Genomic DNA, 13689 nt, shown 5'->3' on the forward strand with positions numbered 1-13689 from the left:
ACCCTGGGGTATCTGGGCGCTATGCAAGACAGTTTATAAAACAGAAGTACATATGAAAAGAACGTTAATACAGAGTGGAATAAAGACAGGTAATAGCAGCAATGCGAATAGCATAACATTACAATACAGTGGCTGCAAGAGCAAGAAAACTAGGCGAGCATAGGTATATACGAACCCTGACATACATACCTACACATAATGGCATAGAGGTTAAGCAAAGAGACGGTTATACATAAAAGCCGGAGAGGGGTTTAAGGCATTTGGTGTATAAGCATCTGGTTATTAGCTCAAACATTGTGTGTAGTGTCCTTAGTGAGGAGTCATTTTTTGGTGTTGGACCTGAAACTGTGTAAGTTGAAGTCAGTGTGTAAGTTAAGTGGGAAGGCATTCCATGCCAAGGCTGCTTGAACCGGGAAGCTGGTGCCTCCGGCTCTTTTTAGGTTGAAGCGCGGTGAGATAATACAGCAGGAACTAGCTGATATTGTAGGTTTAGATGATGTTTTTAGAGCTATTTTGTCTATGAGGTATTTAGGGGCAGCGTTGTGCAGGCATTTATGAGAAATGGAAACACGTTTGAAGCAGATTCTATCCTGGATAGAGAGCCATTTGGGGCTTCTTCTTATTTCCGAGATGTGGCCCTTTCTTGGGATGCCCAATGCCGTTCTTATTGCATTATTTTGCAGTTTTTGGAGTTTGTTTAGTACTTCTTTGTTAGCTGCTGCATACAGAGCATTGCAGTAATCAAGTTTAGACAGGATTAGTGCATGTGCCAAAATCATGCGGCTATTGGTAGAGAGATGGATTTGCATGCATGAATTAGTTTGTAAGTATAGGCAGAAGCTGACGCAGTGGCATTAACTTGTTTCTTAAGGTTTAAGGCAGAATCAAGATGGAAGCATAAGGTTTTCTTTTCTTTGGTGTAGTGATCAGGTTGCCGTCTATATTGAACAAGGTGTATTTAAGGTTGAGTTTTTTTAGATAAATAAGGGCACCCAGTATGAGAATTTCAGTCTTATCGTCATTCAGGCTATGGGTGGCCCTTCATGCCTGAATGACGAGGTCGATTTTGTTTAGTCGTCGTTGTCCAGGTCTGGGTTGCCAGATAGTGGGATTAGTATCTGGGTGACATCTGCGTAGTTGGTGTAGATGACATCCAGACGCTCCAAGATGTCGGATGGGATTTGGTAAACACATTGTATAGTGTGGGGGAGACGCAGGAGCCTTGAGGAGCTCCACAGGTGATAGGGATAGGGTTGGCTGCGTCTGTAGGGGAGAATACTCTCATCATTCTGTTGTTTAAAAAGGATTTAATCCAGGTAGTAGCCTCAAGGGAGAAGTTCGCTGCCGATGATAAGTGCTTACAGAGTATGTTATGGTCGATCAGATCAAAGGTCAACTATGGTCTATAGACTATGGTCGACTATGATCTGTATATAACATCATAGTTATAGTCTATGGACTATGTTCGACTATGATCTGTATATAACATCATAGCTATATACAGACCACCTTCCCTTGTATCAGACTTCTGTGATGAGCTTACATCCCAGCTAAATACTCTGAAGTCCACCAATAGTGCGACCATATTGGCAGTCGATCTTAATAGATGGCGAGGGAAGAAATGAGACAAAGAAGCCATACTATTAGAAAAAACTCTGAATGCTCTAAACTTCACGGTAATAAACAGCGATTCCAATACTCCTCAAGGTAACCAGTTAGACTGGGTTATAACCCAGAATTTGAACACCCAGAATATATCTACAGAACCTTGCATATGGTCAGACCATTTCTTGGATCTTTTTGACATCCTGCCCAACAACCGAGTGGAATAAGTTAATAATCCCCATCTAAAGCTACATAGTCGCAATTACAAAAATATAGGTCCTGATCAACTGAAATCTTGTCTTAAAAACATACTCGATGATTTTCAGGAAAATGAGTCTTGTGAAAATGTTATCATATAATGCATACATTGATGACTTGGTAGAAAAACTTGCGCTTTTAAAACCTAAATCAATCAGGAAGATTGATAATCGCCAAAAATGGTATAACACTGATGTTAATAAATTGAAGCTTGAAAAACGTAGCTTGGAAAGAAAATGGTCGACTATGGTTTACGTAAACCCACGCCCACTAACACGGTCTCAAATTTAAAATACAGAGACGCCATTAGGGAAACCAAGTCTAAATACTTTAGTAAAGAGATAGCAGCAGCTCCAAACTCCACAAGCAAAATCTTTGAAATCCTTAAAAGCATTGAAAAACCTAAGGCACTCACCCCTCCACTCCTCCTACTAAGGAGGACTGTGATGTAGTACAAAGGGCCTTTCATGCCAAAATACAAAAGGCCAGAGACAATCTAATAGTAAACAGAGAGTCACCTAGCGAGGCTACAACCTCTAGCAAATACCAGACATTGCGAAGTGGCCAGTTTCAGCTTTGCCCCAGTCACAGAGGAAGAAATGTTGTCAGTACTGGGAAAGATGAGACCAACATGCTGTGCTGAGACTATCTTGCCGGCTAACGTGATCCTGGATAATAAAGAACTCTTTTCCCCCGTACTTACCAAAATAGTAAATGCCTCATTTAAAGAGAGCCTTGTACCCAGCGACATCAAAAAGGTGACCATCTTGCCTTTGGTAAAAAAGGCAGGTATTGATCCCAAAGACCCAGGAAACTTATGTCCAATCACGAATTCAAATTTTATCCTCATAATCCTAGATAAGATAGCAACGGATCAATTAACAAAGCACGTAGAAGCCAAGTGTTCACTGCATGAACAACAATCCGGTTTCAGGGCGGTTCCCAGTACCGAAATCGCCATGCTAGATTTAAAACGCTTGAAATTGTGGATAAGGGCAAGGCAGGGATTTTGAGGCTCCTCGATCTCAGTGCTGCATTTGATGTGGTGGATCACCAACTATTGCAAAAAGCCCTAGACAATATAGCAGGATGCTTTCCAGCCGCTACGGCATGGCTGACGTCCTTTTTAGCAGATAGGAGCGCTTGAGTACATTGGGGGAAAATTGTCTGAACCTTTGCCAATTAATTTTGGAGTTCCACAGGAAGCTAATCTATCCCCTTTGCTCTTCAATTTATATATGAGATGTCTATGTGACCTTCTAGAAAGCGTCGGCATATTCTTTACTAACTACGCCGACGATACTCAATTGATCATTGAACTAGAGGGGGACCATACTGCAGAGAGTGACAAAATAACTAAAGTCTATAATATCATAGAAAATTGAATGAGCCAAAATTTGATATGCCTAAATGGCTCCAAAACTGAGGTGATGACCTTTGGCTCACGTCAGGCCAGAACCAAACTGGGCGCTGAATACAAAGCATTTATTATAAAGGAAGAAATCCTTCCAGTCCTAACCCAGTTCAAGACATTAGGAATGATGATGGAGGCATCAACAGGCTCAGAAGCACAGGTGAAATATCTCCATAAGAACAAAGGATACTATTTACAGCTGTTGAGAGCAATCCGCCCTTTCCTCAATGAGGAAAATACGGCCACTATCGCTAGGGCCATTATTATGTCCCGACTGGATTATGGCAATGCTTTGCTCCTAGGATCTTCCAAGAAAGAAATAGAAAAATGTCAAGTCATGGAGAACAATACTATTCGCATTGTGAAAGGGATCAAGAATAGAGAACATATCACAGAAGGAAGGAAATCTTTACACTGGCTGAGAATAGAGGAAAGAATTATGTTTAAATCTATGAGGATAGTCCACAGGTGCATGTATGGCACAGCCCCCAAGTATTTGGAGAAACAGTTCTACATCCCTTCACAATCGTTACGATAAACAGATCAGGCCCTACTTAACATACCACGTTTCTGCTGGGCTATCAGCATGGGTAAAGCCTTCACTGTGCAGGCAGCACAGCACTGGAACAACCTCCCGACCGCTCTCCGACTGGAAATGAACCTATTGACCTTTAGGAAGTCCTTGAAAACTCACCTGTTTAAATGAGTTGGTTTCAGTTATCCAGACCTTTCCGTTAACTCTCACTTATATCATTCTCCTGTACATCTGTCTCATGTTCCATGTTTTACGCAAGCACATAAATAAATATAATGCAACAGCACTGTAATGGCAAAGAGCAGGTTCAATGGTTACCTGTGCAGTCCTGACAGCTGCTGGGTCACCAAGTCCCTAATGGCAGAGGTAAAATATATAAGGGCACCTGGCTAGGCCCTGAAAAGCGCAGGTGGGCGTACGTATAGGTGTACAAAGTAATCAGGGTGAAAGGTCACACATTCATTTCATATTGGTCATGTTGGAAAAAAGACAGAGAATCAATCGCAGTGTTTTTGATTCTGTGCATTTACTTCACATTTTTTAAATAAAAGAAGGTGGGGATAGAGCACCCAAGGATATTCAGAATTTGTTACACAAAATAAACGATACACAAAGTAAACGATACAGGTGAGCACAATCTAGTCAAGTGGACTAGATTTTGGTGAGTACATAACAAGTTTTGCTTTCATTTGACAGCATATTGTGTTTTGACGAATACATTGTGGACACAAAATGAATTTTAGTGAACAACTAACAGTGTGTGGTATCAACACTGAGAGGGTAATGCAATCATCGACACTATAGTGTTTCGGCCCAGGGTGGAGCTATTGAATGGAGCTCGAGTGTGCAGGCCTTCATCAGGATGTGTGGAGGATGGTAGATCCAGATCCTGGGTTCTCTATCTACAAGTATTAATGGAATAAGAATTGGAACAAAAGTGGTGTGACCTCAAACAATTTTTTTTTTAATTACAACATTTTGGTTTGCTCTAAAAGATGCTTGTAACTGATAAAATTAGTGGGGGGTGGGGAAAGGGAACGCTATGTGGATTAGCTAAGCGAATGTCTTACCGTGGACACTCGTGCTACGGTAAGTTTGAAGGTCCACTCCTGTGTGGAAGATACCGGGCGCATAAGTCACCAAAAATGGAAATCGTGGCAGGAAAGTGACTACCTGCAATGACATCAAAAGCATGGGGAGGAGGGTTAGGTCATAAACCTACTATGTGTCAGATGGAGCTGAATGGTGCAGGACACTAGTACAATCTTACCTCCAAATTTTAATTGGTCACTGAGTCTTGAGCGGGTGTGTGGATGGCCACAGGATGTACATAACAGCTGTGCTGAGTAGCAGCCGTCGACTCAAGTGATCTATGGAAAAAATGAAGAGAACTCCGTCAAAAACTGTATCTCACTGGTTTTTGCAAGTACTCTAAGAATATATGTAACTGGAACACTCTTAAACGATGTGTGGTGAGACTATGAGACCATCACAAAAGGTATGTTGCTTACGTATATGGTTGTGATTAAATAGGTCACAGCCATATGCTTTTGCTGAAGTCTTGGCCTGAGGCAAGGGAGCTGGTGTGTCCCGTTATCTCACTGGTCTCTGTGAGTGCTCCATCCATATATGTAATATGAGCACTCTTAGTCAATGGGGGTCATTACGAGTTTGGAGGTAGCCATGGTGCAGGAATCTTGGTGGTGTCGGAATGGGGACTTACCGGGACATTCCGACCTATGCAGACCCAGTAAGTCCACATTTCAAAAAACATTCCCCATTCCCATTGAGGCCCTTTTGGGGCTCAATGGGAATGTAGAAAGAGCTAATAACGGGCCCGCAAATAGCAGGTACGTTATTTGCTCCATGGTCCCTTAACGGGTCCCGCTAAGGGCGGCTTGTAAAACCAGCTGGCCCTGGTGGGACCTGCTAAGGAACCTCGGAATGTGGCGATAGGGGGTTAACGGCACCGGCATCCTTACCGGTGCCGCTAACCCTCTACGGCCATACTCGTAATGACCCACAATGTATGGTAATGGCGTGTCAGGGAAGCCATTCCTCATAATAGGTTCTGACAAGGCTTGAGCAACAATGGGTACATAAACTCCGCACAGTCAGGAATGGTCTCAATAGAACAGTTGAATGGAAACACTTTCCCCATTAGCTTTTCCTTAGACTTGTGTTCTCCCCAAGATTTTAAACATCATGAATTCAGAGTCTGAGAGCAAGACAATTGATACTGCTATTGATGCAACAGTTAGCCCATTCCCTTATATATATATCATCAAAGAACTTTGGGTGGTAAAAGCACAACATTTTTCTGCACACGTCACCAGTTGACCACATATGTCACTAATGCTGCATGGGGCAGGCATACCCTTTGGACACTGCACCCTTTGCTCAAATGTCATAACATATTATGAGGAATGGCTTCCCTGACACGCTATTACGTGTCTGCATATGCACAACTGAAGAACCTTAAACGGCTTATGCCACTAAGATACACGCACCAATAGAATATGCCACTGCGTGTCAATCAACATTCTGTTTTGTCAACTGTAAAGCTCGTCACTTTGATACCAGCTGTTGAGCACAAAAAGAAATGTCTGGGTGTGTACTAATAACGATTAACTTTGAAGGGTCTATGCCACTAAGACATGCACTCTAGTGCACACTAAGGAAAATGCATTTATGTGTAAAATCTATACTATGTTTGGGATTTAGCCCATTCCTACATATATATTATATAAGAACTCTGATTTGAAATTGTACTAAATTTGCTGCAAATGGCACTAGTTTAGCTCGCATGTCACCAATGTTTCATTGTTTAGATCAGGGGTATATTTATAGCCTGAGGCACCTTTTTGCTCATTTGTTAAAATCCATAATGGTGAATTGCATCCTTGAGATTTCATGACGCGTACACACACATGTGCAAGTGAGGATTGCCATCAAGAAAAGCGAATCATTGTACACAATGCAATCTAAGTGTAAATCGACATTTTGTTTTTGTCGTATGTGCAGCTCGTAACCTTTATTCCAGTTGCACATTACAAAAGTAATACCTGTTTATGTATATCAATGTTTTGTTTTGTCATATGTGCAGCTCGTAAGAGTACAAAAATAATGCCTGTTTATGTACTAATAACGAATTGTGAAGGATCAATGGCACCAAGACATGCGCTCAGACTGCACACAATGGAAAATACCACCATGTGCAATTCTATACTTTGCGTGTCATTTACATAGCTTATCACCGTTATGAACTGATGTCATTCAGATGCGCATAAGGTGTTTTTCTCCGACAGGCTGTTTCGCGTTCCAGTAATCAGTGCACATTCCCATGTGTAGATCGCATAGTGCATGTCTTGACCACTTTTTGCGTACCGTCTAAAACATTGCACACAGTGTCGGCCACCACATAGGACAGGACCCCGGCGGGCTCGCCACCATGTAGCCAATACACGGGGCTGTTTCGCCAGAGTCCACACCCATCAGAAATTAACCCTGATAGGCGGTACTAGTCCACATGGGCGGTCTCACACACGCCCTCCATTTTATTTTCTGTGTTTCCTTTACAGGGGTAGGCTTTTGCTAGTGTTTTTATTTGGTTGCATTTTATTGTTTGATTAAAAGTCTATATTTTTATATATTGATTGGACATGCTTTAACTTTGGAACAATTGTACTTACATTGTTTCGGGTTGCTCCTGTCATCAACTCACAACATCCTTGGAGATTTGGGGCTTCATTACAAGTTTGCTGGTCTGATAATAACAGTACCGGTAAGCTTGCCGCTAGTGCTTTCCTGCCCGCCAGGTCTGACCTGGCAGGCGTACCAGCACCCGCAAGCAGACACTGCCGTTAGTTCCGGCACCCTTCTGAATGGTGCCGGTGCTACCGGACTCCCCATTCCCGTTGAGCCCAAGTGGGAATGGGGAGTAGAAGTTTCCTGCCCCTGGCAATGGGGAAATACAGTGTCCGGCAGGGTTGTAATGGCCCTGTACTTCCCCATTGCCAGGGACTGGAAAAGATTTGCAAGTTTGGCGGCAGCCTGACGGTTTTACCGGCAAGGCTACCTCCAAACTTGTAATGAGGCCCATGGATCTGATAAGTATGCCGGTCCAGAATTAACGTGCTAGCAATTCTGTTTACCGGCATGTTTCCGGACCGGCATGCACCATGTTTGCTTGTGGGTACCCTGATTTACCTCCAGCCAGGAGCTGGAGGTAACTCAGGCATCCCACTGACAAAAAAAAGGTATTACCAGCACCAGTATTACCAGTGCCGGTAATACTGGTGGCAATCCCCTGATGGAGTCCTATTGGACTCCATGGAATGGGGAATTCCCACCCTTCCCACCAGTTTTCATCTGCCGGTAATTCCGGCAGACCAATTGGCGGGAACAATATTACCGTTTGGTGGTAAGTCACTGGATTTACTGGTGGGATACCACCAAATATATTATGAGGCCCTAGCTTTCCGACGACCTACACTCCCATATAAGTAAAACGAGGTAACCCTTTCGGACTGTGCCTGTTTCACCTTTATGATTTCGATCACTTCTGGTTTGATAGTAGTGTGTGGCTGAGTAGGGGGTTTAGCCACTGCTCATCCCTGTACGCCTGCAGTGCATTAGTAATTTTGTCACAGACCCATGTGGCTTATTTTTTAGCTTTTGCCTGTATTGCGAGAAAAGTGCTTTGATTTTAATTTCTTACTTTAGGATAGTGACAAATGTCTTGCCCCATGACACACCAGATTAGCAATGCCCATCTGTTAGTTTGGGCTATTAGGTGGCAGAGCCACCTATACACTAAAAAAATCTCATTAGAGTACAGATAGGGAGCACGAGGAAGGACACAAAACTTCTAGGTGTTGTTTGGTTACTTGCCCACCCATTCACTGTGCATGGCCATACTAATCTCTATGGCCATTCCCACCCAGTTCCTGCCCCTTGCCACCCAAAACACCTCCTCATGGGAACTCTTTCAGCTCCCTTTAATCAAGCCTTACATCGATTGTTGTGCTCCAGTGCCTAGTCGTGTTTTTTCAAAGCAGTCTTCTGATAGTTAATGACTTAATTGGAGCTACTGGTGTAATAAAAATGTCTAAACCAAGACAGACTTCATCTGTGGGGTGCATTTAAAGGCCCCAAACAGAAGTCCCTTTCATATTAATAGCAGGATTTTAAACAATGAAACAAAAAGAGCCTGGCCTTTGTTTTTGTTTTTCAAGTAAAATTAAAGAGCCATGTGGAAAAGGGCCTAACTGTCATTACCAATGGATCGGCAGCATTTTAATGTACAAAGGAAGAGGCAATCAAAGATCTCTGTCACATGGAAAACAGGGTTGTTACACATTGAAAACAAAAATGGCCTGCACAGGTGTGTTCAAATAAAAACGGTTTTAAAAATTAAAAGTGAAAAAATATCATTGCTCACAGAAAAATGTCAGGAAAACAAAACATGATGTGTGGGTTGATCAAAAGCCATGTATATTGTTTCACCTACAAAATCTAGTTGCATTTGAAGAGCCACTTTGTCTTCTTTGAAAATCTCAGCCCAAGGCCCACCCTTTTGCTGGCTGTGGGCGAAACTTCACAAGGACATTTCCCACTCCCAGCCTGGATGTCAAATCTCCCATCTAATTACCAATTGCAATAGAATGTCCTGCTAAAGGTATCGACATTCAGTGTTCTCCAGAACTGCAGGCCCTGAAAGCATTGACTTCAAGAAAAGTTACCCCTTGGCTGGAGCATGACTAATATGTGTGAACATGGGGGCACCCACTTCAAAGAGTAGGTTTCTAACACAAAGGAGACTGATAAAAGTACAGGCTGACCCAGTGAAAACAAATGGCTGGGAGGCAGGAGTCAGGGCCATTTGTCCCACATGAAGATTCACAATTCATTTAAAAGGACTATCATCATTTAGGCCTTTTTCTCAGCCATCATAAGGCGGATGGATTTCATCTATGTACCAATTTTGTGTCATTTCCAGACGATTTTGGAGATATAAAATGTATCTACCTGTGACTCGGGGAACTGTAATGGCCAGTTAGACTAGGTTTCTTGCTGATCTGAACATGTTCCAAATGTGAGAGTTGGTGAGCAGGTGGAAAATGAAATTAGGGATATGCTTAATAACTTACATATTAAAAACTGTTGTGCTTTTTATGGAAACTGCAGAAAGGTGCCACATGGCCGTGCTACATGGCACATATTTGGTGGTCGACTTATCTAATTCTCCATATTAGCTGAATCAGAAAATATGTTTAGTATGGCAGTAGCTAGTAAAATTATGAAGTTGTGATATATAACTTGTTTTTGCCAAAAAATTGAAAGGAGACCAAAGGGCGATTACAAATGAGAATTGCCATATGTTGCTCTAGACCCATAAACCAATCCTGACTTGGAGGCTGGGTTTGGGAGGAGAGGAGGGGTAGAGGAGAGTAGAGGTAGGGTTGGTAACCTTCCAATCCTAGTGGCAGGGATTATTGCAGGGTACTTCCCCAAGATTATAAAATTGGTGGTGTCATCGCTGCTATATAAGGGGGACTGCACTAGGACAGGAGACACACAGAAAAAGGAAACCCAAAGGCAGGACAGAGAGAAGAGACAGACCATCAGGAAGGATGCTGAAACTTACTATCTGACAGCTGTAAGGAGACACCAGAGGAGAATGCTGAGAGTGCATCTGGGTGGAGCTGTCTATCTCTAGGAAGGCCTCAAGCTGACCCGGTCCTATGGTGGAGAGAGAGAGGCCATCTTTGAGAGTGGAGTGACCAGACCCCTGCCCTATCTTTCCAGGGTGTCCTGAGATGCAGCTGGCTTTCCTGAATCTTAAACATTGGCTTGCTACGCAAGTAGAACTGAGCCCTCGGAAACCAAAAGGTGGGGGAGTCTGCTTGCCTTAAATCATTTCCCTTTGTAGTGGTTGGGAGGGGCAACACTGTGTAGATCCTTAACCTTTTGAACCAAAAATATTAATTTAATGAATTCCACATTTGGCAGAACACTACGAGGTGAATTTTGTTAAAATTCGAAATGAATAAAACTCACTTCTCAGTCTGTGCTGAAAACTATAGCCTATACATTAATTGGGTAATCCTTGTTGTCCTGCTGGCCCGACTTCTTTAAGGAAGAGGGGTTTCTGTGTTCTTAAATCAGTCCAACCTTCTTATCGAGATTACCAAACACAGGCCTTTCAGTAAGGGGGTCTGAAATCCAAAATTCCCCAAAGCATTCCAATTTTTCTGTCTGACTGTCCAACATAGACCAAAGCAAGGGGGCGGGGGGTCTGAAAAACAAACTAATGAATCACCCTGTGTTTATTTTAAACCAAAAGTGTGGGCGAAATCATAATAACCAATCTTGAAATCCTAATGCTAGCTTTTTTAGCCTGCAGGAAAATCAAAATCACACATCACATGATAAGTGCCTTGGTAATTGATCAGTGAAATTATTTTGTGAAGTGAAATTAGCAGAAAGTGAAGAATTGTGTTTATGTTCCTTTTTGTTACTCACTTTTGTGTTTTGTTTATGCTGAGAGAAGTTGATTGTGTTTTGTCACGGATAAAGTGGGGTTTAACATTGTTGTGCTAATTTCTATTACTTTTAATTTAAATAAATATCAATATATTTCCTGTACACCGGCCTGGTTCTTGGCTCCTTGTTAGCTCAGGGAAGAGGGATTGAAGGGGCATGATATGTATCTCTTGAAGAGTTTGTTGTATAACCACTTGAGTGGGGAGGGAAGGAACTCCCTGTGTTGAGGGTGGCTTCTCAATAAACCGTTACACAGCCATTCTATGTATAATCACTATGTGTGTCCTTCACTGAAGTCCTGTTTAAAACAAGCTGTCTGGCAAAGCAAACAGTTTTGGCTTGTGTATAAGTATTAGACATTTGCCAGGCACTGCTATTAGATGCCCAGCTACTAACACCATTTTGCACCTGCTGTCATCAATGGCCAGTCAATCCGACTACATCAATTTCTGGCAAGTGCCTGGCCCATGCCTACACAAAAGCCCAAACTGTTGGCATTGCCAATCTTTGTTTTGTTTATGTCATTCCCCTCTAGCTGTCTCGACAGCAGTCCTTTAGTTTGTCATGTCTTCAATCCATGGTGGCGTTGGTGGGAAACAGGAAGTTTGATCAGGCATTTGCAGCGCTGGTCTTAGGGCTGGATTTCTCCCCAACTGGGATCAAGGCAAAATTGTCTCCCTGAATTTCAAATCCCAGAAGACCATTTACAGTCGTTAAAAGGTTTTAGCGTTTTGAGTTTGGTTGTTGCAAAAGCCAGGATTTTAATGTGCAATATCAGGATAAAGATCGAGCAAATTACCTATTATACTACTTGAAATACTGGTCATGGTATATGTGAACATGTTTGTTAGGATTGTAGTCTGCAGAAAATATTCAAGCAAGCTTTGTATGTTTAAAAGGTGTGCACCTTTTATACTTTGCTTGCAATATTATAGGAAACACTCCTCTCTATGGTTATTCTCCAGGTATTGATAATTAATATCCTAAAATAGATTTCTTTTGTAATGGGGGGGTTTAGAAAAGCCTCCACGTTGGCAATTCCCCATCCTTCGTGCCCTGTAAGCTCCCCTCACACCCCTTTTCTTCGCTGGCGGGATCCCCCGGCTCATATTTCTATTTCCAACACTGGGCATTTGTGCTCATTGGACTGGCTCCCCTTTGCTGCTTGTATTTCATTTAAATGGTGGTGCTACACAAACCCCTTTCTCTTCATCAACCATCCTACAGTACTTTATGGGCAAATGTTATAGCTTGATAATGTTTGCATAGAAAGTTATTTTCATTCCTGCAACTCATAGGGCCTCATTCTGAGTATGGAGGTAATCATGGCGCTATTTGCGCCATGACTACCTCCAATACCAGTACCGACTCCTACCTGGTTCAATGGGGACTTACCAGTCCATTCTGACCTTGGAGGGACCGGTAAGTCCCCATTGAAAAAGGCAAACCCCATTCCCATTTGAGCCCCCATAGGGCTCAATGGGAATGGGGAGGGAGCTAATAACGGTACTGCAAATTGCGGTACTGTTATTTGCTTCCTGGTCCCTTTGCGGCTCCCGCTAAGAGCGCCTGGTAAAACCAGGCGCCCATAGCGGGACCCGCTAAGGGACCTCGGAATAGGGCGCAAAGGGATTACTGGCACCGATGTCCTTAACGTGCACTCACCTCGTAATGAGGCCCATATTGTAAACAATCATTGACCAACTTGCTTTCTGCAAAACTGAAATTGTGATCCCCATTGTCACTCCAACTGTGATGCATAACCAAACTTACACTTTTTTGTTGGAAACAACACTACAGCTTGAACGAATTCTGGTTTATCTTTCGGTCACACAGATTGGTTAAAAATAAATTATGTGTCTTTTGTGTTATTTGTACTCGCTCTTTTACATCATTTGGTTGCCCCCGGGTGAGATTTTTGTTGATTTGATTTGATTAATTTTTTCTACCGAGACAGCACAAACAACACAAACCAATGGGCAGGCCGAGGGGGAACCTTTATCAGGGTCAATGGAAAGAGGGCTGGTGTGCCCCTCACATATTTATTAATGAAGCAGATTAATCAGGAGTGTTTATAAGAGGGGTATTATAATACAGATGTTGATAATAATTGGAAAATGCTAAGATTTTTAAGGTTATTTTTTTAAATAGGAAGCTCTGGTGCTGATTTGTACTCGCCATGATATTTGGGTGCTGGGAACAATCTTTGGTGCAGTAGTCCATCTTTGGAGCACGACTGATGAAAGTAGCAATTTTATTTTATTGTTCCTGTGAATTAACCCTAAACTGCTACTAATATCCTGGGAAGCGGAAGTAAGTTGAGTTTAAT

The 13689-nt window shown here is 42.5% G+C and overlaps 1 protein-coding gene across 2 annotated transcripts in view; it reads left to right on the forward strand.

Annotated features, from left to right (window-relative positions):
- ARHGAP25 (Rho GTPase activating protein 25) overlaps positions 1-13689 on the forward strand; it is a 624418-nt gene that overhangs the window by 469119 nt on the left and 141610 nt on the right. The window lies entirely within an intron of this gene.

The sequence above is a fragment of the Ambystoma mexicanum genome, chromosome 10 (assembly GCF_040938575.1).
Source record: "Ambystoma mexicanum isolate Mex_15411 chromosome 10, UKY_AmexF1_1, whole genome shotgun sequence".
NCBI lineage: Eukaryota > Metazoa > Chordata > Amphibia > Caudata > Ambystomatidae > Ambystoma > Ambystoma mexicanum.